Raw genomic sequence first — 26,830 nt, forward strand, 5'->3', positions numbered from 1 at the left:
CTCCGCCCCTTAGGGGCCCCCCTGCACTCATCCCTGCCCCCATTTCCCCTCTCTCTGCACTTGCATGCTCCGCCCCTTAGGGGGCCCCCTGCACTCATCCCTGCCCCCATTTCCCCTCTCTCTGCACTTGCATGCTCCGCCCCTTAGGGGCCCCCCTGCACTCATCCCTGCCCCCACTTGCCCTCTCTCTGCACTTGCATGCTCCGACCCTTAGGGGGCCCCCTGCACTCATCCCTGCCCCCATTTCTCCTCTCTCTGCACTTGCATGCTCCGCCCCTTAGGGGGTCCCCTGCACTCATCCCCGCCCCCACTTGCCCTCTCTCTGCACTTGCATGCTCCGCCCCTTAGGGGGCCCCCTGCACTCATCCCTGCCCCCATTTCTCCTCTCTCTGCACTTGCATGCTCCGCCCCTTAGGGGGCCCCCTGCACTCATCCCTGCCCCCATTTCCCCTCTCTCTGCACTTGCATGCTCCGCCCCTTAGGGGACCCCCTACACTCATCCCGCCCCCACTTGCCCTCTCTCTGTACTTGCATGCTCCGCCCCTTAGGGGGCCCCCTGCACTCATCCCTGCCCCCATTTCTCCTCTCTCTGCACTTGCATGCTCCGCCCCTTAGGGGGCCCCCTGCACTCATCCCTGCCCCCATTTCCCCTCTCTCTGCACTTGCATGCTCTGCCCCTTAGGGGGCCCCCTGCACTCATCCCGCCCCCACTTGCCCTCTCTCTGCACTTGCATGCTCCGCCCCTTAGGGGGCCCCCTGCACTCATCCCGCCCCCACTTGCCCTTTCTCTGCACTTGCATGCTCCGCCCCTTAGGGGGCCCCCTGCACCCATCCCTGCCCCCATTTCCCCTCTCTCTGCACTTGCATGCTCCGCCCCTTAGGGGGCCCCCTGCACTCATCCCTGCCCCCATTTCCCCTCTCTCTGCACTTGCATGCTCCGCCCCTTAGGGGGCCCCCTGCACTCATCCCTGCCCCCACTTGCCCTCTCTCTGCACTTGCATGCTCTGCCCCTTAGGGGGCCCCCTGCACTCATCCCTGCCCCCATTTCTCCTCTCTCTGCACTTGCATGCTCCGCCCCTTAGGGGGCCCCCTGCACTCATCCCTGCCCCGATTTCTCCTCTCTCTGCACTTGCATGCTTCGCCCCTTAGGGGGCCCCCTGCACTCATCCCTGCCCCCATTTCTCCTCTCTCTGCACTTGCATGCTCTGCCCCTTAGGGGGCCCCCTGCACTCATCCCTGCCCCCATTTCCCCTCTCTCTGCACTTGCATGCTCCGCCTCTTAGGGCGCCCCCTGCACTCATCCCGCCCCCACTTGCCCTCTCTCTGCACTTGCATGCTCCGCCCCTTAGGGGGCCCCCTGCACTCATCCCTGCCCCCATTTCCCCTCTCTCTGCACTTGCATGCTCCGCCCCTTAGGGGGCCCCCTGCACTCATCCATGCCCCCACTTGCCCTCTCTCTGCACTTGCATGCTCCGCCCCTTAGGGGGCCCCCTGCACTCATCCCTGCCCCCATTTCTCCTCTCTCTGCACTTGCATGCTCCGCCCCTTAGGGGGCCCCCTGCACTCATCCCTGCCCCCATCCCTGCCCCCATTTCCCCCCTCTCTGCACTTGCATGCTCCGCCCCTTAGGGGGCCCCCTGCACTCATCCCGCCCCCACTTGCCCTCTCTCTGTACTTGCATGCTCCGCCCCTTAGGGGGTCCCCTGCACTCATCCCTGCCCCCATTTCCACTCTCTCTGCACTTGCATGCTCCGCCCCTTAGGGGGCCCCCTGCACTCATCCCGCCCCCACTTGCCCTCTCTCTGCACTTGCATGCTCCGCCCCTTAGGGGGCCCCCTGCACTCATCCCACCCCCACTTTCCCTTTCTCTGCACTTGCATGCTCCGCCCCTTAGGGGGCCCCCTGCACTCATCCCTGCCCCCATTTCCCCTCTCTCTGCACTTGCATCCTCCGCCCCTTAGGGGGCCCGCTGCACTCATCCCTGCCCCCATTTCCCCTCTCTCTGCACTTGCATGCTCCGCCCCTTTAGGGGGCCCCCTGCACTCATCCCTGCCCCCATTTCTCCTCTCTCTGCACTTGCATGCTCCGCCCCTTAGGGGGCCCCACGCCCCCACTTGCCCTCTCTCTGCACTTGTATGCTCCGCCCCTTAGGGGGCCCCCTGCACTCATCCCTGCCCCCACTTGCCCTCTCTCTCCACTTGCATGCTCCGCCCCTTAGGGGGCCCCCTGCACTCATCCCTGCCCCCATTTCTCCTCTCTCTGCACTTGCATGCTCCGCCCCTTAGGGGGCCCCCTGCACTCATCCCTGCCCCCATTTCCCCTCTCTCTGCACTTGCACGCTCCGCCCCTTAGGGGGCCCCCTGCACTCATCCCTGCCCCCATTTCTCCTCTCTCTGCACTTGCAAGCTCCGCCCCTTAGGGGGCCCCCTGCACTCATCCCTGCCCCATTTCCCCTCTCTCTGCACTTGCACGCTCCGCCCCTTAGGGGGCCCCCTGCACTCATCCCTGCCCCCATTTCCCCTCTCTCTGCACTTGCACGCTCCGCCCCTTAGGGGGCCCCCTGCACTCATCCCCGCCCCCACTTGCCCTCTCTCTGCACGTGCATGCTCCGCCCCTTAGGATACCCCTTGCACTCATCCCGCCCCCATTTCTCCTCTCTCTGCACTTGCATGCTCCGCCCCTTAGGGGGCCCCCTGCACTCATCCCTGCCCCCACTTCCCCTCTCTCTGCACTTGCATGCTCCGCCCCTTAGGGGGCCCCCTGCACTCATCCCCGCCCCCATTTCTCCTCTCTCTGCACTTGCACGCTCCGCCCCTTAGGGGGCCCCCTGCACTCATCCCCGCCCCCACTTGCCCTCTCTCTGCACTTGCACGCTCCGCCCCTTAGGGGGCCCCCTGCACTCATCCCTGCCCCCACTTGCCCTCTCTCTGCACTTGCACGCTCCGCCCCTTAGGGGGCCCCCTGCACTCATCCCCGCCCCCATTTGCCCTCTCTCTGCGCTTGCACGCTCCGCCCCTTAGGGGGCTCCCTGCACTCATCCCCGCCCCCATTTCCCCGCCCCCATTTCCCCTCTCTCTGCACTTGCACGGTCCGCCCCTTAGGGGGCTCCCTGCACTCATCCCCGCCCCCATTTGCCCTCTCTCTGCACTTGCACGCTCTGCCCCTTAGGGGGCCCCCTGCACTCATCCCCGCCCCCATTTCCCCTCTCTCTGCACTTGCACGCTCCGCCCCTTAGGGGGCTCCCTGCACTCATCCCCGCCCCCACTTGCCCTCTCTCTCTGCACTTGCATGGTCCTCCCCTTAGGGGGCCCGCTGCACTCATCCCTGCCCCCATTTCTCCTCTCTCTGCACTTGCACGCTCCACCCCTTAGGGGGCCCCCTGCACTCATCCCTGCCCCCATTTCCCCTCTCTCTGCACTTGCACGGTCCGCCCCTTAGGGGGCCCCCTGCACTCATCCCTGCCCCCAATTCCCCTCTCTCTGCACTTGCACGCTCCGCCCCTTAGGGGGCCCCCTGCACTCATCCCTGCCCCCATTTCTCCTCTCTCTGCACTTGCACGCTCCACCCCTTAGGGGGCCCCCTGCACTCATCCCCGCCCCCACTTGCCCTCTCTCTGCACTTGCACGCTCCGTCCCTTAGGGGCCCCCCTGCACTCATCCCCGCCCCCACTTCCCCTCTCTCTGCACTTGCACGCTCCGCCCCTTAGGGGGCCCCCTGCACTCATCCCTGCTCCCATTTCTCCTCTCTCTGCACTTGCACGCTCCGCCCCTTAGGGGGCCCCCTGCACTCATCCCTGCCCCCATTTCCCCTCTCTCTGCACTTGAATGCTCCGCCCCTTAGGGGGCCCCCTGCACTCATCCCGCCCCCACTTGCCCTCTCTCTGCACTTGCATGCTCCGCCCCTTAGGGGGCCCCCTGCACTCATCCCTGCCCCCATTTCCCCTCTCTCTGCACTTGCATGCTCCGCCCCTTAGGGGGCCCCCTGCACTCATCCCTGCCCCCATTTCTCCTCTCTCTGCACTTGCATGCTCCGCCCCTTAGGGGGCCCCCTGCACTCATCCCCGCCCCCACTTGCCCTCTCTCTGCACTTGCATGCTCCGCCCCTTAGGGGGCCCCCTGCACTCATCCCTGCCCCCATTTCTCCTCTCTCTGCACTTGCATGCTCCGCCCCTTAGGGTGCCCCCTGCACTCATCCCTGCCCCCATTTCCCCTCTCTCTGCACTTGCATGCTCCGCCCCTTAGGGGGCCCCCTGCACTCATCCCACCCCCACTTGCCCTCTCTCTGTACTTGCATGCTCCGCCCCTTAGGGGGCCCCCTGCACTCATCCCTGCCCCCATTTCCCCTCTCTCTGCACTTGCATGCTCCGCCCCTTAGGGGGCCCCCTGCACTCATCCCTGCCCCCACTTGCCCTCTCTCTGCACTTGCATGCTCCGCCCCTTAGGGGGCCCCCTGCACTCATCCCTGCCCCCATTTCTCCTCTCTCTGCACTTGCATGCTCCGCCCCTTAGGGGGCCCCCTGCACTCATCCCCGCCCCCACTTGCCCTCTCTCTGCACTTGCATGCTCCGCCCCTTAGGGAGCCCCCTGCACTCATCCCCGCCCCCACTTGCCCTCTCTCTCTGCACTTGCATGGTCCGCCCCTTAGGGGGCCCGCTGCACTCATCCCTGCCCCCATTTCTCCTCTCTCTGCACTTGCACGCTCCACCCCTTAGGGGGCCCCCTGCACTCATCCCTGCCCCCATTTCCCCTCTCTCTGCACTTGCACGGTCCGCCCCTTAGGGGGCCCCCTGCACTCATCCCTGCCCCCAATTCCCCTCTCTCTGCACTTGCACGCTCCGCCCCTTAGGGGGCCCCCTGCACTCATCCCTGCCCCCACTTGCCCTCTCTCTGTACTTGCATGCTCCACCCCTTAGGGGGCCCCCTGCACTCATCCCTGCCCCCATTTCTCCTCTCTCTGCACTTGCATGCTCCGCCCCTTAGGGGGCCCCCTGCACTCATCCCTGCCCCCATTTCCCCTCTCTCTGCACTTGCATGCTCCGCCCCTTAGGGGGCCCCCTGCACTCATCCCGCCCCCACTTGCCCTCTCTCTGCACTTGCATGCTCTGCCCCTTAGGGGGCCCCCTGCACTCATCCCACCCCCACTTGCCTTTTCTCTGCACTTGCATGCTCCGCCCCTTAGGGGGCCCCCTGCACTCATCCCTGCCCCCATTTCCCCTCTCTCTGCACTTGCATGCTCCGCCCCTTAGGGGGCCCCCAGAACTCATCCCTGCCCCCATTTGCCCTCTCTCTGCACTTGCATGCTCCGCCCCTTAGGGGGCCCCCTGCACTCATCCCTGCCCCCATTTCTCCTCTCTCTGCACTTGCATGCTCCGCCCCTTAGGGGGCCCCCCGCCCCCACTTGCCCCCTCTCTGCACTTGCATGCTCCGCCCCTTAGGGGGCCCCCTGCACTCATCCCTGCCCCCACTTGCCCTCTCTCTGCACTTGCATGCTCCGCCCCTTAGGGGGCCCCCTGCACTCATCCCTGCCCCCATTTCTCCTCTCTCTGCACTTGCATGCTCCGCCCCTTAGGGGGCCCCCTGCACTCATCCCTGCCCCCATTTCTCCTCTCTCTGCACTTGCATGCTCCGCCCCTTAGGGGGCCCCCTGCACTCATCCCTGCCCCCATTTCTCCTCTCTCTGCACTTGCATGCTCTGCCCCTTAGGGGGCCCCCTGCACTCATCCCTGCCCCCATTTCCCCTCTCTCTGCACTTGCATGCTCCGCCTCTTAGGGCGCCCCCTGCACTCATCCAGCCCCCACTTGCCCTCTCTCTGCACTTGCATGCTCCGCCCCTTAGGGGGCCCCCTGCACTCATCCCTGCCCCCATTTCCCCTCTCTCTGCACTTGCATGCTCCGCCCCTTAGGGGGCCCCCTGCACTCATCCATGCCCCCACTTGCCCTCTCTCTGCACTTGCATGCTCCGCCCCTTAGGGGGCCCCCTGCACTCATCCCTGCCCCCATTTCTCCTCTCTCTGCACTTGCATGCTCCGCCCCTTAGGGGGCCCCCTGCACTCATCCCTGCCCCCATCCCTGCCCCCATTTCCCCCCTCTCTGCACTTGCATGCTCTGCCCCTTAGGGGGCCCCCTGCACTCATCCCGCCCCCACTTGCCCTCTCTCTGTACTTGCATGCTCCGCCCCTTAGGGGGTCCCCTGCACTCATCCCTGCCCCCATTTCCCCTCTCTCTGCACTTGCATGCTCCGCCCCTTAGGGGGCCCCCTGCACTCATCCCGCCCCCACTTGCCCTCTCTCTGCACTTGCATGCTCCGCCCCTTAGGGGGCCCCCTGCACTCATCCCACCCCCACTTGCCCTTTCTCTGCACTTGCATGCTCCGCCCCTTAGGGGGCCCCCTGCACTCATCCCTGCCCCCATTTCCCCTCTCTCTGCACTTGCATCCTCCGCCCCTTAGGGGGCCCGCTGCACTCATCCCTGCCCCCATTTCCCCTCTCTCTGCACTTGCATGCTCCGCCCCTTTAGGGGGCCCCCTGCACTCATCCCTGCCCCCATTTCTCCTCTCTCTGCACTTGCATGCTCCGCCCCTTAGGGGGCCCCACGCCCCCACTTGCCCTCTCTCTGCACTTGCATGCTCCGCCCCTTAGGGGGCCCCCTGCACTCATCCCTGCCCCCACTTGCCCTCTCTCTGCACTTGCATGCTCCGCCCCTTAGGGGGCCCCCTGCACTCATCCCTGCCCCCATTTCTCCTCTCTCTGCACTTGCATGCTCCGCCCCTTAGGGGGCCCCCTGCACTCATCCCTGCCCCCATTTCCCCTCTCTCTGCACTTGCACGCTCCGCCCCTTAGGGGGCCCCCTGCACTCATCCCTGCCCCCATTTCTCCTCTCTCTGCACTTGCAAGCTCCGCCCCTTAGGGGGCCCCCTGCACTCATCCCTGCCCCATTTCCCCTCTCTCTGCACTTGCACGCTCCGCCCCTTAGGGGGCCCCCTGCACTCATCCCTGCCCCCATTTCCCCTCTCTCTGCACTTGCACGCTCCGCCCCTTAGGGGGCCCCCTGCACTCATCCCCGCCCCCACTTGCCCTCTCTCTGCACTTGCATGCTCCGCCCCTTAGGATGCCCCTTGCACTCATCCCGCCCCCATTTCTCCTCTCTCTGCACTTGCATGCTCCGCCCCTTAGGGGGCCCCCTGCACTCATCCCTGCCCCCACTTCCCCTCTCTCTGCACTTGCATGCTCCGCCCCTTAGGGGGCCCCCTGCACTCATCCCCGCCCCCATTTCTCCTCTCTCTGCACTTGCACGCTCCGCCCCTTAGGGGGCCCCCTGCACTCATCCCCGCCCCCACTTGCCCTCTCTCTGCACTTGCACGCTCCGCCCCTTAGGGGGCCCCCTGCACTCATCCCTGCCCCCACTTGCCCTCTCTCTGCACTTGCACGCTCCGCCCCTTAGGGGGCCCCCTGCACTCATCCCCGCCCCCATTTGCCCTCTCTCTGCGCTTGCACGCTCCGCCTCTTAGGGGGCTCCCTGCACTCATCCCCGCCCCCATTTCCCCGCCCCCATTTCCCCTCTCTCTGCACTTGCACGGTCCGCCCCTTAGGGGGCTCCCTGCACTCATCCCCGCCCCCATTTGCCCTCTCTCTGCACTTGCACGCTCTGCCCCTTAGGGGGCCCCCTGCACTCATCCCCGCCCCCATTTCCCCTCTCTCTGCACTTGCACGCTCCGCCCCTTAGGGGGCTCCCTGCACTCATCCCCGCCCCCATTTCCCCTCTCTCTGCACTTGCATGCTCCGCCCCTTAGGGGGCCCACCTGCACTCATCCCCGCCCCCACTTGTCCTCTCTCTGCACTTGCATGCTCCGCCCCTTAGGGGGCCCCCTGCACTCATCCCCGCCCCCACTTGCCCTCTCTCTCTGCACTTGCATGGTCCTCCCCTTAGGGGGCCCGCTGCACTCATCCCTGCCCCCATTTCTCCTCTCTCTGCACTTGCACGCTCCACCCCTTAGGGGGCCCCCTGCACTCATCCCTGCCCCCATTTCCCCTCTCTCTGCACTTGCACGGTCCGCCCCTTAGGGGGCCCCCTGCACTCATCCCTGCCCCCAATTCCCCTCTCTCTGCACTTGCACGCTCCGCCCCTTAGGGGGCCCCCTGCACTCATCCCTGCCCCCATTTCTCCTCTCTCTGCACTTGCACGCTCCACCCCTTAGGGGGCCCCCTGCACTCATCCCCGCCCCCACTTGCCCTCTCTCTGCACTTGCACGCTCCGTCCCTTAGGGGCCCCCCTGCACTCATCCCCGCCCCCACTTCCCCTCTCTCTGCACTTGCACGCTCCGCCCCTTAGGGGGCCCCCTGCACTCATCCCTGCTCCCATTTCTCCTCTCTCTGCACTTGCACGCTCTGCCCCTTAGGGAGCCCCCTGCACTCATCCCTGCCCCCATTTCCCCTCTCTCTGCACTTGAATGCTCCGCCCCTTAGGGGGCCCCCTGCACTCATCCCGCCCCCACTTGCCCTCTCTCTGCACTTGCATGCTCCGCCCCTTAGGGGGCCCCCTGCACTCATCCCTGCCCCCATTTCCCCTCTCTCTGCACTTGCATGCTCCGCCCCTTAGGGGGCACCCTGCACTCATCCCTGCCCCCACTTGCCCTCTCTCTGCACTTGCATGCTCCGCCCCTTAGGGGGCCCCCTGCACTCATCCCTGCCCCCATTTCTCCTCTCTCTGCACTTGCATGCTCCGCCCCTTAGGGGGCCCCCTGCACTCATCCCCGCCCCCACTTGCCCTCTCTCTGCACTTGCATGCTCCGCCCCTTAGGGGGCCCCCTGCACTCATCCCTGCCCCCATTTCTCCTCTCTCTGCACTTGCATGCTCCGCCCCTTAGGGTGCCCCCTGCACTCATCCCTGCCCCCATTTCGCCACTCTCTGCACTTGCATGCTCCGCCCCTTAGGGGGCCCCCTGCACTCATCCCGCCCCCACTTGCCCTCTCTCTGTACTTGCATGCTCCGCCCCTTAGGGGGCCCCCTGCACTCATCCCTGCCCCCATTTCCCCTCTCTCTGCACTTGCATGCTCCGCCCCTTAGGGGGCCCCCTGCACTCATCCCTGCCCCCACTTGCCCTCTCTCTGCACTTGCATGCTCCGCCCCTTAGGGGGCCCCCTGCACTCATCCCTGCCCCCATTTCTCCTCTCTCTGCACTTGCACGCTCCACCCCTTAGGGGGCCCCCTGCACTCATCCCTGCCCCCATTTCCCCTCTCTCTGCACTTGCACGGTCCGCCCCTTAGGGGGCCCCCTGCACTCATCCCTGCCCCCAATTCCCCTCTCTCTGCACTTGCATGCTCTGCCCCTTAGGGGGCCCCCTGCACTCATCCCACCCCCACTTGCCTTTTCTCTGCACTTGCATGCTCCGCCCCTTAGGGGGCCCCCTGCACTCATCCCTGCCCCCATTTCCCCTCTCTCTGCACTTGCATGCTCCGCCCCTTAGGGGGCCCCCAGAACTCATCCCTGCCCCCATTTGCCCTCTCTCTGCACTTGCATGCTCCGCCCCTTAGGGGGCCCCCTGCACTCATCCCTGCCCCCATTTCTCCTCTCTCTGCACTTGCATGCTCCGCCCCTTAGGGGGCCCCCCGCCCCCACTTGCCCCCTCTCTGCACTTGCATGCTCCGCCCCTTAGGGGGCCCCCTGCACTCATCCCTGCCCCCACTTGCCCTCTCTCTGCACTTGCATGCTCCGCCCCTTAGGGGGCCCCCTGCACTCATCCCTGCCCCCATTTCTCCTCTCTCTGCACTTGCATGCTCCGCCCCTTAGGGGGCCCCCTGCACTCATCCCTGCCCCCATTTCTCCTCTCTCTGCACTTGCATGCTCCGCCCCTTAGGGGGCCCCCTGCACTCATCCCTGCCCCCATTTCCCCTCTCTCTGCACTTGCATGCTCCGCCTCTTAGGGCGCCCCCTGCACTCATCCAGCCCCCACTTGCCCTCTCTCTGCACTTGCATGCTCCGCCCCTTAGGGGGCCCCCTGCACTCATCCCTGCCCCCATTTCCCCTCTCTCTGCACTTGCATGCTCCGCCCCTTAGGGGGCCCCGTGCACTCATCCATGCCCCCACTTGCCCTCTCTCTGGACTTGCATGCTCCGCCCCTTAGGGGGCCCCCTGCACTCATCCCTGCCCCCATTTCTCCTCTCTCTGCACTTGCATGCTCCGCCCCTTAGGGGGCCCCCTGCACTCATCCCTGCCCCCATCCCTGCCCCCATTTCCCCCATCTCTGCACTTGCATGCTCCGCCCCTTAGGGGGCCCCCTGCACTCATCCCGCCCCCACTTGCCCTCTCTCTGTACTTGCATGCTCCGCCCCTTAGGGGGTCCCCTGCACTCATCCCTGCCCCCATTTCCCCTCTCTCTGCACTTGCATGCTCCGCCCCTTAGGGGGCCCCCTGCACTCATCCCGCCCCCACTTGCCCTCTCTCTGCACTTGCATGCTCCGCCCCTTAGGGGGCCCCCTGCACTCATCCCACCCCCACTTGCCCTTTCTCTGCACTTGCATGCTCCGCCCCTTAGGGGGCCCCCTGCACTCATCCCTGCCCCCATTTCCCCTCTCTCTGCACTTGCATCCTCCGCCCCTTAGGGGGCCCGCTGCACTCATCCCTGCCCCCATTTCCCCTCTCTCTGCACTTGCATGCTCCGCCCCTTTAGGGGGCCCCCTGCACTCATCCCTGCCCCCATTTCTCCTCTCTCTGCACTTGCATGCTCTGCCCCTTAGGGGGCCCCACGCCCCCACTTGCCCTCTCTCTGCACTTGCATGCTCCGCCCCTTAGGGGGCCCCCTGCACTCATCCCTGCCCCCACTTGCCCTCTCTCTGCACTTGCATGCTCCGCCCCTTAGGGGGCCCCCTGCACTCATCCCTGCCCCCATTTCTCCTCTCTCTGCACTTGCATGCTCCGCCCCTTAGGGGGCCCCCTGCACTCATCCCTGCCCCCATTTCCCCTCTCTCTGCACTTGCACGCTCCGCCCCTTAGTGGGCCCCCTGCACTCATCCCTGCCCCCATTTCTCCTCTCTCTGCACTTGCAAGCTCCGCCCCTTAGGGGGCCCCCTGCACTCATCCCTGCCCCATTTCCCCTCTCTCTGCACTTGCACGCTCCGCCCCTTAGGGGGCCCCCTGCACTCATCCCTGCCCCCATTTCCCCTCTCTCTGCACTTGCACGCTCCGCCCCTTAGGGGGCCCCCTGCACTCATCCCCGCCCCCACTTGCCCTCTCTCTGCACTTGCATGCTCCGCCCCTTAGGATGCCCCTTGCACTCATCCCGCCCCCATTTCTCCTCTCTCTGCACTTGCATGCTCCGCCCCTTAGGGGGCCCCCTGCACTCATCCCTGCCCCCACTTCCCCTCTCTCTGCACTTGCATGCTCCGCCCCTTAGGGGGCCCCCTGCACTCATCCCCGCCCCCATTTCTCCTCTCTCTGCACTTGCACGCTCCGCCCCTTAGGGGGCCCCCTGCACTCATCCCCGCCCCCACTTGCCCTCTCTCTGCACTTGCACGCTCCGCCCCTTAGGGGGCCCCCTGCACTCATCCCTGCCCCCACTTGCCCTCTCTCTGCACTTGCACGCTCCGCCCCTTAGGGGGCCCCCTGCACTCATCCCCGCCCCCATTTGCCCTCTCTCTGCGCTTGCACGCTCCGCCCCTTAGGGGGCTCCCTGCACTCATCCCCGCCCCCATTTCCCCGCCCCCATTTCCCCTCTCTCTGCACTTGCACGGTCCGCCCCTTAGGGGGCTCCCTGCACTCATCCCCGCCCCCATTTGCCCTCTCTCTGCACTTGCACGCTCTGCCCCTTAGGGGGCCCCCTGCACTCATCCCCGCCCCCATTTCCCCTCTCTCTGCACTTGCACGCTCCGCCCCTTAGGGGGCTCCCTGCACTCATCCCCGCCCCCATTTCCCCTCTCTCTGCACTTGCATGCTCCGCCCCTTAGGGGGCCCACCTGCACTCATCCCCGCCCCCACTTGTCCTCTCTCTGCACTTGCATGCTCCGCCCCTTAGGGGGCCCCCTGCACTCATCCCCGCCCCCACTTGCCCTCTCTCTCTGCACTTGCATGGTCCTCCCCTTAGGGGGCCCGCTGCACTCATCCCTGCCCCCATTTCTCCTCTCTCTGCACTTGCACGCTCCACCCCTTAGGGGGCCCCCTGCACTCATCCCTGCCCCCATTTCCCCTCTCTCTGCACTTGCACGGTCCGCCCCTTAGGGGGCCCCCTGCACTCATCCCTGCCCCCAATTCCCCTCTCTCTGCACTTGCACGCTCCGCCCCTTAGGGGGCCCCCTGCACTCATCCCTGCCCCCATTTCTCCTCTCTCTGCACTTGCACGCTCCACCCCTTAGGGGGCCCCCTGCACTCATCCCCGCCCCCACTTGCCCTCTCTCTGCACTTGCACGCTCCGTCCCTTAGGGGCCCCCCTGCACTCATCCCCGCCCCCACTTCCCCTCTCTCTGCACTTGCACGCTCCGCCCCTTAGGGGGCCCCCTGCACTCATCCCTGCTCCCATTTCTCCTCTCTCTGCACTTGCACGCTCTGCCCCTTAGGGGGCCCCCTGCACTCATCCCTGCCCCCATTTCCCCTCTCTCTGCACTTGAATGCTCCGCCCCTTAGGGGGCCCCCTGCACTCATCCCGCCCCCACTTGCCCTCTCTCTGCACTTGCATGCTCCGCCCCTTAGGGGGCCCCCTGCACTCATCCCTGCCCCCATTTCCCCTCTCTCTGCACTTGCATGCTCCGCCCCTTAGGGGGCACCCTGCACTCATCCCTGCCCCCACTTGCCCTCTCTCTGCACTTGCATGCTCCGCCCCTTAGGGGGCCCCCTGCACTCATCCCTGCCCCCATTTCTCCTCTCTCTGCACTTGCATGCTCCGCCCCTTAGGGGGCCCCCTGCACTCATCCCCGCCCCCACTTGCCCTCTCTCTGCACTTGCATGCTCCGCCCCTTAGGGGGCCCCCTGCACTCATCCCTGCCCCCATTTCTCCTCTCTCTGCACTTGCATGCTCCGCCCCTTAGGGTGCCCCCTGCACTCATCCCTGCCCCCATTTCCCCTCTCTCTGCACTTGCATGCTCCGCCCCTTAGGGGGCCCCCTGCACTCATCCCGCCCCCACTTGCCCTCTCTCTGTACTTGCATGCTCCGCCCCTTAGGGGGCCCCCTGCACTCATCCCTGCCCCCATTGCCCCTCTCTCTGCACTTGCATGCTCCGCCCCTTAGGGGGCCCCCTGCACTCATCCCTGCCCCCACTTGCCCTCTCTCTGCACTTGCATGCTCCGCCCCTTAGGGGGCCCCCTGCACTCATCCCTGCCCCCATTTCTCCTCTCTCTGCACTTGCATGCTCCGCCCCTTAGGGGGCCCCCTGCACTCATCCCCGCCCCCACTTGCCCTCTCTCTGCACTTGCATGTCCGCCCCTTAGGGAGCCCCCTGCACTCATCCCCGCCCCCACTTGCCCTCTCTCTCTGCACTTGCATGGTCCGCCCCTTAGGGGGCCCGCTGCACTCATCCCTGCCCCCATTTCTCCTCTCTCTGCACTTGCACGCTCCACCCCTTAGGGGGCCCCCTGCACTCATCCCTGCCCCCATTTCCCCTCTCTCTGCACTTGCACGGTCCGCCCCTTAGGGGGCCCCCTGCACTCATCCCTGCCCCCAATTCCCCTCTCTCTGCACTTGCACGCTCCGCCCCTTAGGGGGCCCCCTGCACTCATCCCTGCCCCCATTTCTCCTCTCTCTGCACTTGCACGCTCCACCCCTTAGGGGGCCCCCTGCACTCATCCCCGCCCCCACTTGCCCTCTCTCTGCACTTGCATGCTCCGTCCCTTAGGGGCCCCCCTGCACTCATCCCCGCCCCCACTTCCCCTCTCTCTGCACTTGCACGCTCCGCCCCTTAGGGGGCCCCCTGCACTCATCCCTGCTCCCATTTCTCCTCTCTCTGCACTTGCACGCTCTGCCCCTTAGGGGGCCCCCTGCACTCATCCCTGCCCCCATTTCCCCTCTCTCTGCACTTGAATGCTCCGCCCCTTAGGGGGCCCCCTGCACTCATCCCGCCCGCTCTTACCCTCTCTCTGCACTTGCATGCTCCGCCCCTTAGGGGGCCCCCTGCACTCATCCCTGCCCCCATTTCCCCTCTCTCTGCACTTGCATGCTCCGCCCCTTAGGGGGCACCCTGCACTCATCCCTGCCCCCACTTGCCCTCTCTCTGCACTTGCATGCTCCGCCCCTTAGGGGGCCCCCTGCACTCATCCCTGCCCCCATTTCTCCTCTCTCTGCACTTGCATGCTCCGCCCCTTAGGGGGCCCCCTGCACTCATCCCCGCCCCCACTTGCCCTCTCTCTGCACTTGCATGCTCCGCCCCTTAGGGGGCCCCCTGCACTCATCCCTGCCCCCATTTCTCCTCTCTCTGCACTTGCATGCTCCGCCCCTTAGGGTGCCCCCTGCACTCATCCCTGCCCCCATTTCCCCTCTCTCTGCACTTGCATGCTCCGCCCCTTAGGGGGCCCCCTGCACTCATCCCGCCCCCACTTGCCCTCTCTCTGTACTTGCATGCTCCGCCCCTTAGGGGGCCCCCTGCACTCATCCCTGCCCCCATTTCCCCTCTCTCTGCACTTGCATGCTCCGCCCCTTAGGGGGCCCCCTGCACTCATCCCTGCCCCCACTTGCCCTCTCTCTGCACTTGCATGCACCGCCCCTTAGGGGGCCCCCTGCACTCATCCCTGCCCCCATTTCTCCTCTCTCTGCACTTGCATGCTCCGCCCCTTAGGGGGCCCCCTGCACTCATCCCCGCCCCCACTTGCCCTCTCTCTGCACTTGCATGCTCCGCCCCTTAGGGGGCCCCCTGCACTCATCCCTGCCCCCATTTCTCCTCTCTCTGCACTTGCATGCTCCGCCCCTTAGGGTGCCCCCTGCACTCATCCCTGCCCCCATTTCCCCTCTCTCTGCACTTGCATGCTCCGCCCCTTAGGGGGCCCCCTGCACTCATCCCGCCCCCACTTGCCCTCTCTCTGTACTTGCATGCTCCGCCCCTTAGGGGGCCCCCTGCATTCATCCCTGCCCCCATTTCCCCTCTCTCTGCACTTGCATGCTCCGCCCCTTAGGGGGCCCCCTGCACTCATCCCGCCCCCACTTGCCCTCTCTCTGCACTTGCATGTTCCGCCCCTTAGGGGGCCCCCTGCACTCATCCCTGCCCCCATTTCTCCTCTCTCTGCACTTGCATGCTCCGCCCCTTAGGGGGCCCCCTGCACTCATCCCTGCCCCCATCCCTGCCCCCATTTCCCCTCTCTCTGCACTTGCATGCTCCGCCCCTTAGGGGGCCCCCTGCACTCATCCCGCCCCCACTTGCCCTCTCTCTGTACTTGCCTGCTCCGCCCCTTAGGGGGGCCCCCTGCACTCATCTCTGCCCCCATTTCCCCTCTCTCTGCACTTGCATGCTCAGCCCCTTAGGGGGCCCCCTGCACTCATCCCGCCCCCACTTGCCCTCTCTCTGCACTTGCATGCTCCGCCCCTTAGGGGGCCCCCTGCACTCATCCCACCCCCACTTGCCCTTTCTCTACACTTGCATGCTCCGCCCTTTAGGGGGCCCCCTGCACTCATCCCTGCCCCCATTTCCCCTCTCTCTGCACTTGCATGCTCCGCCCCTTAGGGGGCCTCCTGCACTCATCCCTGCCCCCATTTCCCCTCTCTCTGCACTTGCATGCTCCGCCCCTTTAGGGGGCCCCCTGCACTCATCCCTGCCCCCATTTCTCCTCTCTCTGCACTTGCATGCTCCGCCCCTTAGGGGGCCCCACGCCCCCACTTGCCCTCTCTCTGCACTTGCATGCTCCGCCCCTTAGGGGGCCCCCTGCACTCATCCCTGCCCCCACTTGCCCTCTCTCTGCACTTGCATGCTCCGCCCCTTAGGGGGCCCCCTGCACTCATCCCCGCCCCCATTTCTCCTCTCTCTGCACTTGCATGCTCCGCCCCTTAGGGGGCCCCCTGCACTCATCCCTGCCCCCATTTCCCCTCTCTCTGCACTTGCATGCTCCGCCCCTTAGGGGGCCCCCTGCACTCATCCCTGCCCCCATTTCTCCTCTCTCTGCACTTGCATGCTCCGCCCCTTAGGGGGCCCCCTGCACTCATCCCTGCCCCCATTTCCCCTCTCTCTGCACTTGCATGCTCCGCCCCTTAGGGGGCCCCCTGCACTCATCCCGCCCCCACTTGCCCTCTCTCTGCACTTGCATGCTCCGCCCCTTAGGGGGCCCCCTGCACTCATCCCTGCCCCCATTTCCCCTCTCTCTGCACTTGCATGCTCCGCCCCTTAGGGGGCACCCTGCACTCATCCCTGCCCCCACTTGCCCTCTCTCTGCACTTGCATGCTCCGCCCCTTAGGGGCCCCCCTGCACTCATCCCTGCCCCCATTTCTCCTCTCTCTGCACTTGCATGCTCCGCCCCTTAGGGGGGCCCCTGCACTCATCCCTGCCCCCATTTCCCCTCTCTCTGCACTTGCATGCTCCGCCCCTTAGGGGGCCCCCTGCACTCATCCCTGCCCCCATTTCCCCTCTCTCTGCACTTGCATGCTCCGCCCCTTAGGGGGCCCGCTGCACTCATCCCTGCCCCCATTTCCCCTCTCTCTGCACTTGCACGCTCCGAATGTCACAAGGCCTAGTAGGAGTGCTGTTGTCACTTGTTTTTCATTGTCATTTTCTTCTATTGTTAGGTTTTGCTCCCTTTTTCCTTGTGGCGCTTTGAAACACTAGTCTAGCTGTATAAGCGCCTTATGAATGCCCAACAATATAAAAGAAATGAAATAAATCTTTCAGACTGAAAAAGTGAAAGGACTTGTTTTGTTTTACTAAACCAACATCATTTCACCGCAGAGGAAGACTAAATGTAAGGAGAAATGAGTTTAGGGACCGGAAGGGGAGGAAGCCCCGTCCCCTGGTAAATCCCCTGATTGGAGGGTGAAGGTATCTTCGCACCTCCAACAGGTGGCATGAGAGGCCCTGTGGGGCCTCTATATAGCGGATACACGGGGGTGCTCTCTTTTGCAGCTTTACCCCCCTGCTGCAAGTCCAACATTGTATAACATGACTTTTATTGCAGGTTTTGCTAACATGTTTTCATGTATTGTCGCAGGCAGTTACTCAGGCGATGGGGCAGCACTAAATCTAACCTCCTGGCGGAGGCATGGAGGACCAGGAGTAAACATCCCCCTGTTATCCTAGCACAGTGGGGTGCGGAATGGTCAGATAAAGAGGTGCATCCCCCGTTGGGGCGTCGGCTTCCAGCATTGGTTGGTGGAAAGGAAAGCATAACGACGGTGCCCGCAGCCCAACAGCGGCGGCTGCCAATGTGTCTCGCCGCGAGCGGGCGTGGGGGGCTAAGGGAGGCTCGGGGCGGGAAACCCTAAAATGCTCGGTAAAGAGTTGATAAGAACAAAATGAAAGATGACTAGAAATTAATAAAATGATGAAAAAGGAAAAGGGGTGTCCTGATGAAGGAAGACTAGACAAGAGCCGCTGCCGATCTCCTGTGTTATACAAATGAATGTGTGTTTTGAATTTATGGTTGTAAATATGTAATAATAAACTGTGGATTTGTTTTGCTACAACAAGAAGAGCTTGGTCTGGCCACATGTATTCATACAAAGTAAGCCACAGAGTAATTGTGGGGTGTGTTGGCAGGAGAGGGGGGGGGATCGGTCAGCACGATTCAGTGTTCTAAAAAAACTGTGATCAAAATAACGACTCTACGAATCTTACATTGGTGTCCCATACCCCCTTGATTATCCTTCACCCCCTAACAAATACTGGGTGCCCATTCTGCTCCCTCAATAACCTCTTCATGCCTTTCTCAGTTCCTCGAGTTAACAATTCCCCACTGGTTGTTTTACCCGTTGGTCCCCTCCCCCAACATTCTACTTATTGTAAAATAAGCAAAAATTAGACTGCTACCATCATTTCTTTGTCTGAAGTTTTTTTTAATGAAAATGCATATTTTTTGCTTCTTCCAATAAATACAGAAAAAATACAAAAATCCACCCTGGAACTGGTCAGCCATATTCAGAGCTAAGCCTGATCTGTGAACAACTTAATATAAGGCGGTGACCACAGCGTATAGACCCCAGGTTCATGTACAGAATGCGGGTAAGTCGTACCAGGGCACTCTGCCCTCCCCACAAAAAGGAAAAAAAAGATAAAGAACACGCAGAGCTTTAAAAAAAAGTCCTTTCTGCCTCTGATTGGCTGCCCAGATTTCATTGTCTCAAATCTTTTCCAGACGTTATATCGATTGAATCTACTGAGTCACTTTGGAAACAAAATTGTAAGGACGAAGAGCAGCCGCCACCCCTATTAGTCCCAAGTACAGCCCCCCCCTTTGAAGCATGAAGTTTTCAGATCCTTGAAACATGAATCTCACAAAGGAATCACAGCATTTAGAAACAGCTCTAGTATAGCTGATCCGAATAAAAATCCCAGAGTAAACAATGTATGTTAAGAGGACAATAAGATTTTACACTTTTCATATATTTGAAATGGGATTCCCAATATATACTACTACAAGTTATTTTCTAAAGACATTGATCAAATAACTTTGCCTGACGGCCCTTTCTGCTTTTGGAGTCGCTCAATCAACGTTAATATCTACCCTATAAATCTGGTAAGCCTGATTTCATGGTATGTAGACGATGTACGTCTTAATGAATTAGCTCCTATTACCCCAGCCTTGCAAGTGGGGTTTGGGATATATCCACTGTCCAGGCAGTGTTTGCCGAATACTCTAAATTCTATCCTATCAGATGTGTAGATGTGTAGATACACCCACCACTGAAACCAAAGATATAAATTGGTCTCCCATCCTGGTTAAAAACAATCAAAGTTCCCACGAGGAGGTGAATTCTTTTCCGGATCATATTTCTAGATTTCTCAGGGACCACTTGGATTCTGGCAGCCGTTTAGAAAGTGATGCTGAGAATGACAATTAAGCTGCGCTCACGTCCTCCTTACACGATAAGAGTAGGATTTAATAGCAATCGAGATCTAAATGATGTACAGATGGATTTAGGAAATATCTCAGGGAATATTAACACTGTGTCAGCTCCATCTGACATGGCCAGAATTCGGAGTCATCGTCCGCTTATTATGTTACAGGAAACAAGATGTAACGGGCCAACTGAATTCTATTGACATCTGTCTCCATAGGTTTCTGATAATCCTAGCCATAAAAAAAAGGAAAAGGGAGGATTTTGTAAACCTTATAGAAAATAATTTTATTAAGCATTATAGGTCAAGGGATGGGTCATTATTGTGGAATGATGTCCAATCCCAATAGCAGACGTCTGTCTAACTTTGACCCAGTCATTTCTACAGAGGAGAAAACTGAGGATCAAAGAAAAGAAAAATTCCACGCCAAGATGGCCGCCGTGCAAATGCCATTCAACGGCCTCAGCTCCCAGGTCTATTATTTTTTCATTTTTTTCTTTAAAAAATTAGAGGAGGTGGACAATGCCTGTTTTCAATGAGGCGTCTAAATCAGAGATATGTAAGGGAAGCATAATTGTTCTACCACACATTGGAAGGGCGTGGGGGGGGCGGTAAATGCGATCCTATAAATTAGTAAATGATTGCTTTTTTAGATGCTGTGGGCAGAGTACGTCTCAAATTCATCCTTGAAAGATTCAGGACTGGACAAGACGCTTTAACAGGATCCCATGGTCTGAAACTGGGGTGTCCACTACCACTGCTTACCCTGTCCCGGATTTGGGGATCGGGTGGCTACCATCCTAGTTTCTGCCAAAAATAATGATATCCGGACAAAAACCGGGATGGTAGCAACCCAATTCCCAAATCCCGGGACAAGGTTTTTAAACTTAAAAAAGTCTCGGGACATGGGGACGGAGATGCAAATACCTGGGCAGTCCCAGTAAAACCAGGATGTCTGGTCACCCTACCTGTGGTGCGCGCTCTAATGCCTCATTAAGGCACTGTCGAGATGGCCTCCTGCGTGCACGTTGACCCCCACCGGATCTGTCAGCCATCTTCTATTGCCGTGCTGGCGACATATAAAAAAGGCCGCCTGAGCATCGCCTCTACTAATTTCTTTCCTTTAGAAAAGCCGGTCGGATAGCACAGCAAGTAGAGCGCTCGCTTTGACATCCTTGCAGAGCTGACTGACGTAGGTTCGAATCTCGGCAAGGCCAAACATAGCCTTTCATCCTTCCAGGGTTGATAAATGAGCACCACACACCGTGGGTAATAATAAGCAGCGCTTAGATGCCTGAGGCTTCGTAGTGCTACATAAATGCTAAAAAAAAGCTTTCCTGGCAAACCAGCTAACAATGAGTTCTCTGGTAAATTCACACCCTGGCCTGACCCTGGGAGCAGCAAAAGCTACTACCTATACCTTTCTCAGACGTCCAGGCACGCAGCTAACAAAATGGCCAGAGCAGGCAGATAAGGGGGTCTCCACCCTCGGATATGCTTCAGATGGAGGGTCCCAACTTGTGATGGCATTCTTCCCCTAGAAAACCCTTTCTTCTGCTGGAAAATTCTTCTACCTCTTTTGCACCTGATTTCTAATTGCCTAACATTTCGAAAATTGCTAAAAAAAAACCTTGGTTACAGAATGCAGTTTTTTAACAGCTATGTATATTTTATAATCTTTGTGTTTTTATGCATGCTTTTTAAGTGCTCTGTTTTTATTTTGCTATTGGGTATTGCTTAGTGGATATTTTTCCATTGTGCAGCACCCTGAGGCTCTTCGGTGCCATTTCTTGCTATATAAAAACAGGCAATAAGTGAATAGTAAACAGCTGCAGTACTGAGCGCTCATTAGGGTTTTCGGCCTATTGCGCTGGCGCGCAGGATGGAAGTCCCTTAAGGCAGCAGAGAGTGGGGTTTTTTCCTGTCTACCTGTGTGTCAGCTGTCAGCCCCCCATTCTTCTTTCTGCCACCCCCTCTCCTTCTATCATCCAGTGCCACCATGTCAGAAGGTGACGCGTGGGCACCTGCCGGGCTATTCCTGGCTCACCTGCGTCCCATCGGGATGCCACGCGCCGGTGTGACCCAGATTCAGGGCCGCTATTCCTTGCTATTAATAGGGCAAACGCTTGTGCCTGGTAAACTAGACCATAGATGCTGTCAGTTCTCCGGGGTAAAAGCTGGAAAATGCCATGCCTGGAAATGCAGAATGCATTTCAATTTCTGGAAACCAGAATACTTTTACACTTATCATTTTGAGGTTCAATGAATTCCATGACACAGAAATGGAAGGCCTGGCATGGTGTGGTGTAACGGGTTATTGAGAGGCCCCCTCAACACGGGGAGTTCCTTCCCTCCCCACTCAAGGCCTCACACGACAAACTGTTCAACAGATTCTTTTCTTCAGCCCTACTTCAGACACATACCATGCCCCTTGTATCCCTCCCCCTGAGCTATCAATGACTTGGAAAGGTAACAGATACCTGTTAAGCACGAGAATTTGTAGGTTTTTGAACTTTAAGGTGGTTCAATGTGAACGAAATAAAATGTAATAAAAGTTTGTAATAAACTAAATTACAATTTAAAAAAAGCAGGAAGTAAATTTAATAGAAGTCGTACAACTACACGCGCCACCTTCTTTGTGGCTCACCATTAACTTCTTGTTACATGAATCAATTTTACAAATTAGTTAGGAAAAAAAAACACAAATCACAATTCTTTACTTTCCACAAATTTCCATTCAAGAAATTGTTAAACTGAACTGTAACCAAAACACTTACAAATGCAGTGCTGTGCAATGTTGATTTTCCTGCAGGCTTAAAAGCCAGCAGTTTATTTGTACAAATGTGTGCAAAGGCATATGGCAATTGTTATTTCACCCACACTTTTGCTTTAAAATAAACACAGAGTGATTTAGCGATTTGTTTTTCAGACCCCCCCCCCACCCTATCTACTGTGGTTTGGGTTCGGGAATTCTAAGAGATACATTTGAAATAATTGGGAAATTTCGGATTTCGGACCCCCCTCCACTGAAAGACCTGGGTTGGGGATGCTGGATGGTAAAAATTGGGATCATTTATGAATTTAGGATTTTCAGCACACCCCAGCCCTTACAGGCATGTGGTCGGAGAAAGTTGGACAAAAAGATTGGACTGATTTAAGAACAAAGAAACCCTCTTCCTTAAAGAAGTCAGGGTCAACAGGACAAAAAGGAGTCCTCAATTAAATCATCGGCTAGAGATTTTCAGTGCACAGTGGGAAGTGAACTTTGTTAATTTTGAATTTTAACAACAATCACCCCGTAATGTTCCACCAAATGGGGAATTAATTAAATTCATCTTTTCAGTTAAGTAGGCTAAGGACCTACACAGTTTTGTCCCTCCTGCCCCCGCCCATTATAAAGGGAAAGGATTTAGGGCAAGCAGATTCTGTCACGCTTACCTCTGGTGCCCTGCAGGAGTGCCTTGTCTGATCTGTAATGCAGAGTAGCCCCCTTACTGGTGACCTTCACGCTTGCGCCAGCCAGCCATCATACCTGCCCACCGTCTCCCTATCTTAGTAGAAGAGGGGCCTCCCCTCCTCCTGACCTGCCATCCCCGGGCCCGCAATGGGATCGTGACAGCACTCCCCTCCAAGGAGAGCCCTTCCCGGCCCTGGTTTATCCCAGCCACACATTCCCCCACCGGCCGACTGAGGATTAACCTCCAAGGGACCGTGAGGGTGGGAGGGGCCTGGGTGATTTCGGGACGTCTGGGTTGTGGTGTTCTGGGGGTATTAGATGAACCTGGAGATGAACACAGGGTAATTCTATTGTATATTAGCGGGATCTCCCCCCTTCGCTCCCTTCCCCAGGACGTGGCTGACTGGAGTGCGTTGGCATGGCTGACTTATTTGTAGAGATGATGGTTCCAGGTGTCTGGAGGGTATCGATCTCCAGTTACTTCCCTGAAGACGCGTGGTCAGACAACTGCAGCGCACAGGATGCAGTGGCGAACAGGTAAGTCTATTTGTAACACGATGAGCTGACGGTGGCGAACAGGTAAGTCTATTTGTAACACGATGAGCTGGAACAGGAGTTGGCTCTCCCACGATTGTTGGCTTGCCTTTAACTGTCTTTTGTCTTTTGCCCCAACCAGGAGCTGAGCAGTTAACAGGGGAGCCGAAGTGGAGAGCCGCAGGAGGAGAACTCGTTTCAAGAAACAGGTGAGTTCTCGAGAAGGCGGGTAGGGTGAGGGTCGGAGCAGGATGCAGAGTCTCACCCAGTTGCTAGCTTTTCCAGGTTCTTGGACACTGCGGGCGAGGCAGGCTTCGAAGGCGAGCGGAAGAACCGAAGTCCAAAGCAGAGAGGCGACGAAGAACCAAAAGTCCACAGATTAACTGCTGTAACCGGGATGCTGAAAGCTGGGAAGAGCACTGAAGACCAGAACAGCAACCGAAGGGATCCTGAAGGATGTTTCAGGGCTTTTATAGCCCTGAGCCATACACTGTCAGGGCTAGATGCGCAAGGACATTGGTTTCTCGCACGTGCTAAATGTTTCTTTGCACGTGCCGGCTCGCACATGCTCAAAGCTCCTTGGCTCGTGCCGGGCATTGCCTCCTCTGTGGTAGGCCCTTCCTTACAGGCTGCAGCGGTGTCGCGCCTCCCCACACGCTCACGCCAGCCATCCTACCTGTCCACCGTCTCCGTACCTTATTAGAAGAGGGGCCTCCCCTCCTCCTGACCTGCTGTTCCCGGGCCCGCAATGGGATTGTGACATATCCCCCCCCCACCCTTTTGGTTTCCCAGGGCTCAGTTCTACTTACATAGAAAGCCTCTGTTTAAAGTTCAGGAATGCTAGCTGCGTTTCACGACACTCTGGAAAGATAGAGCAGGGGCCTGGTCACTCCACTCTCAAGGATATCCTCCTGCTCTCCACCATTGAACCCAGTCAGCTTTTAGGCCTTCCTAGCAATAGACAGCTCCACCCTGATGCACTCTCAGCAATCTCCTCTGGTGTTTCCTTGCAGTTGTCAGATGGTAAGTTGCAGCAGCACTCTTTGATGGTAAATTTCAGCAGCTCTGTCCCTTCCTCCTAGTGTAGGCCCCCTTATATAGCAGCAATGACGCTACCAATTTTACAATCTTTGGGGAGTACCCTGATAGGGGTCACACAAATAGGATTGGGCAGTTACCCTTCTCTCTCTCCCCCACTCCAGCCCCTCTCTACGGATTGGTTTAAGAGCCTGGAACAGACATATGGCAGCTTAATTTACAAGCCCCATTTGTTCTCATGTCACATTTTTGGCAAAAACTAGTGAAGTGACAAAAGTTCATAAATTACTAATAACTGGCATAATATACATATGTTCTGATTCAGCTAATCATGGGGAACTAAATAAGATGACAGACAGGTCTGCACCATTTTGCACTGCCATTTGGCAATTTTCTGCCATTTCCATAAAAAAGCATAACAGTTATGAATATGTTATTTATTACCCATATTCCTAATTTTACACTCCTCCCATTTGCCAACTCTCACATTTTAAACATTTTCAGATCAGCCAGAAACACTTCTTAGTGGCAGATGAATGGAAGCAGAGGACCTATCCAGCAGGTCCAGAACCGGTACCCAGCCAGCACACAGCGTGCCGTGCTAGGTTCTCCCAGCAAGCTTCCTAGGTGGAAGTGCCAGAGAGTCTCTGAACAAAGGACAAGGCCGTTGCCTGCAATCACTCTCCTGATCTTTGGGCCGTCCACCTTCAAAGGACACAAGCCTTTCGAAGAAGGTAAGAGGAGTGCCACACAAGCATCATCTAGTGTCCATCTTTTAAGGAGATTTTTGAGACAGACAAGTCCTCGAACTGCATCTGGCTGCACCGTTGACTGTTGCCATGCCGCAGTCACCATAGCCATCCAAGAAGCCTCGACCAGCATTCCAGATCCGCCAACAGCACAGAGACAACAAATCTTGGCCCCGGACAGCCTGCAGACGTCTGTCCAGTCTTGCTTGCCGAACTGCCTGCTGCCTGGTACCCGCAGCTGTCTCCCGCCACTAACTCTGTCTCTAAGGCTGCAAAGTGCTCTGGAACTGCATTCACGCTGTCAAGCACTAAGGACTTCTTCAGCACCAGGTGCATTGTGGTTCTGCGCCCCTGGCCCTTCTCCAAAGGCTCCTAGTGACAGTTACAACCCTTTTCCCCATTGGTGCTGGAACTGAATAACCTTGAACAGTAAGACTGATTACTTCACCAACCACCCTCCTGTCAGTATCCAGAGTGCACCCCTTTCCTTCGTGAAACTGTTCTCTGTGTTCCTTTACAGGGTGGGTTGTATTTTGTAGTGTGCTAAAACTGTCTGTTATAGTAATAATGAAGTAGATATTTGTATAGAACCTTGACTGGACAATTCCTTTTATCATCAGGTAATAATTGTATTTTTGCTGTGTTGCATTTAACCAACAATCCACCACCTTGCAGAGATAAGCCTGCTGTTCCGTCCACGTTTCCAAAATTGGACAAGGAGGTCTTATAATTCACTTGATTCCAATCTGTTCAAATCCCTTCTGGTGTACTAGAGGTGTGGGGTTGATTGATGGTTTAGAAACTGATATTCATCTCTGGACCACCGGTGCCCGGAAGTTCATTTGTCACATTGGTGGCAAGAGGTCGGATCGGTTGGAGCCTTGCTCACAGCTTAGTCACCCAATGATTAAGTACTGTTGCAGGCAAAGTTCAGTCACTGCTAGGTAATAGTAAGGGTCGTGGAGCTTGACATGGAGACTATAAAAGGCATGACCAATGATATCCTGCACGTCTTATATCAAGAGAGGGGACTCCCCCACAGCACTAAGGTTAATAAACATAAGTTGCTGACCAGCTTCCAAGCTTTGGTAGAAGCGAGGGTGGTTGGGGAGAAGACCCCAGGGGACGGGCTAGGCCCCGTGTACCTGAACAAACAAGACCTTCTAGAGGGGGTAAATGACAAGGACGACGGCATGAGCAGTGTCTCTCGCCAATCATCCCGCCGGGGGGCAAGTGTGGTTTCTCTACACTCAAGAGTGTCAGTGAGGACAGGGGCTAGGTAAGCATCCCACAGGTCCCAGGGCTCAGCACAGTGTCTAAGTGGCCCAGTAATTGTTCCGGCTGGAAATGAGGTAGCAGCTAGAAAGATCCTGCTTGAGGAGAGGAGACTAGCGCTGGAGGAATAGAAGCAACAGGAGTGTAGAGATGGAGCCAAGTACCTCCATCCAAAGCTCCTCCCCCACCTCCCCCATGTTACCTATATGTTGGGAGCCAGAATGTGAGACACGTACGGTACCAGTGAGAATACCTGTACCAAAGAGAATCCTGAAAGTAAGATTCCCATTAAGCAAGCCATACATGCATACACGACAATATGATGGCCATCTGAATGAAATCCCAGAAGAAGTGGGAAAACTGAGCAAAAGGGAAAACTGGTGACGTCATGAAGAGCAGAATTGATGCACCCAGAAGAGATGCAGAGATGAGTGAACATAAGCACTCTATAGAAGCAAAAGAGGAGGTGTAAAAGATGAGCAACATTTCGGGCTCGAAATGAAGATGCTCATGCTACAGAAATAATGAAGAAATTATCAAGTGATTTTACAAATGTACAGTCGCAGCAACGTAAGTAGACAAAGTATTCTTTAAGGCTGGCTATGTAGTGAATAGATTGCTGCGATGCACCAACGTATATATATATATATATCGGAAGTGTAAGGACTATGAATGATTCCACAACACACTTTAGCAGAACTGGATTCCGTGAGCAGAAAGACTTTTTCAGTGTGTCACAGTTAGAAATCAAAAACTCAACCATGGAGGTGGATCAAAGAAAGGCTTGGTTGGATCAACACCAAGAAGTCAAGGCCACCTTGGGCCT

The sequence above is a fragment of the Ambystoma mexicanum genome, chromosome 14 (genome assembly GCF_040938575.1).
Source record: "Ambystoma mexicanum isolate Mex_15411 chromosome 14, UKY_AmexF1_1, whole genome shotgun sequence".
Classification (NCBI taxonomy): Eukaryota; Metazoa; Chordata; class Amphibia; order Caudata; family Ambystomatidae; genus Ambystoma; species Ambystoma mexicanum.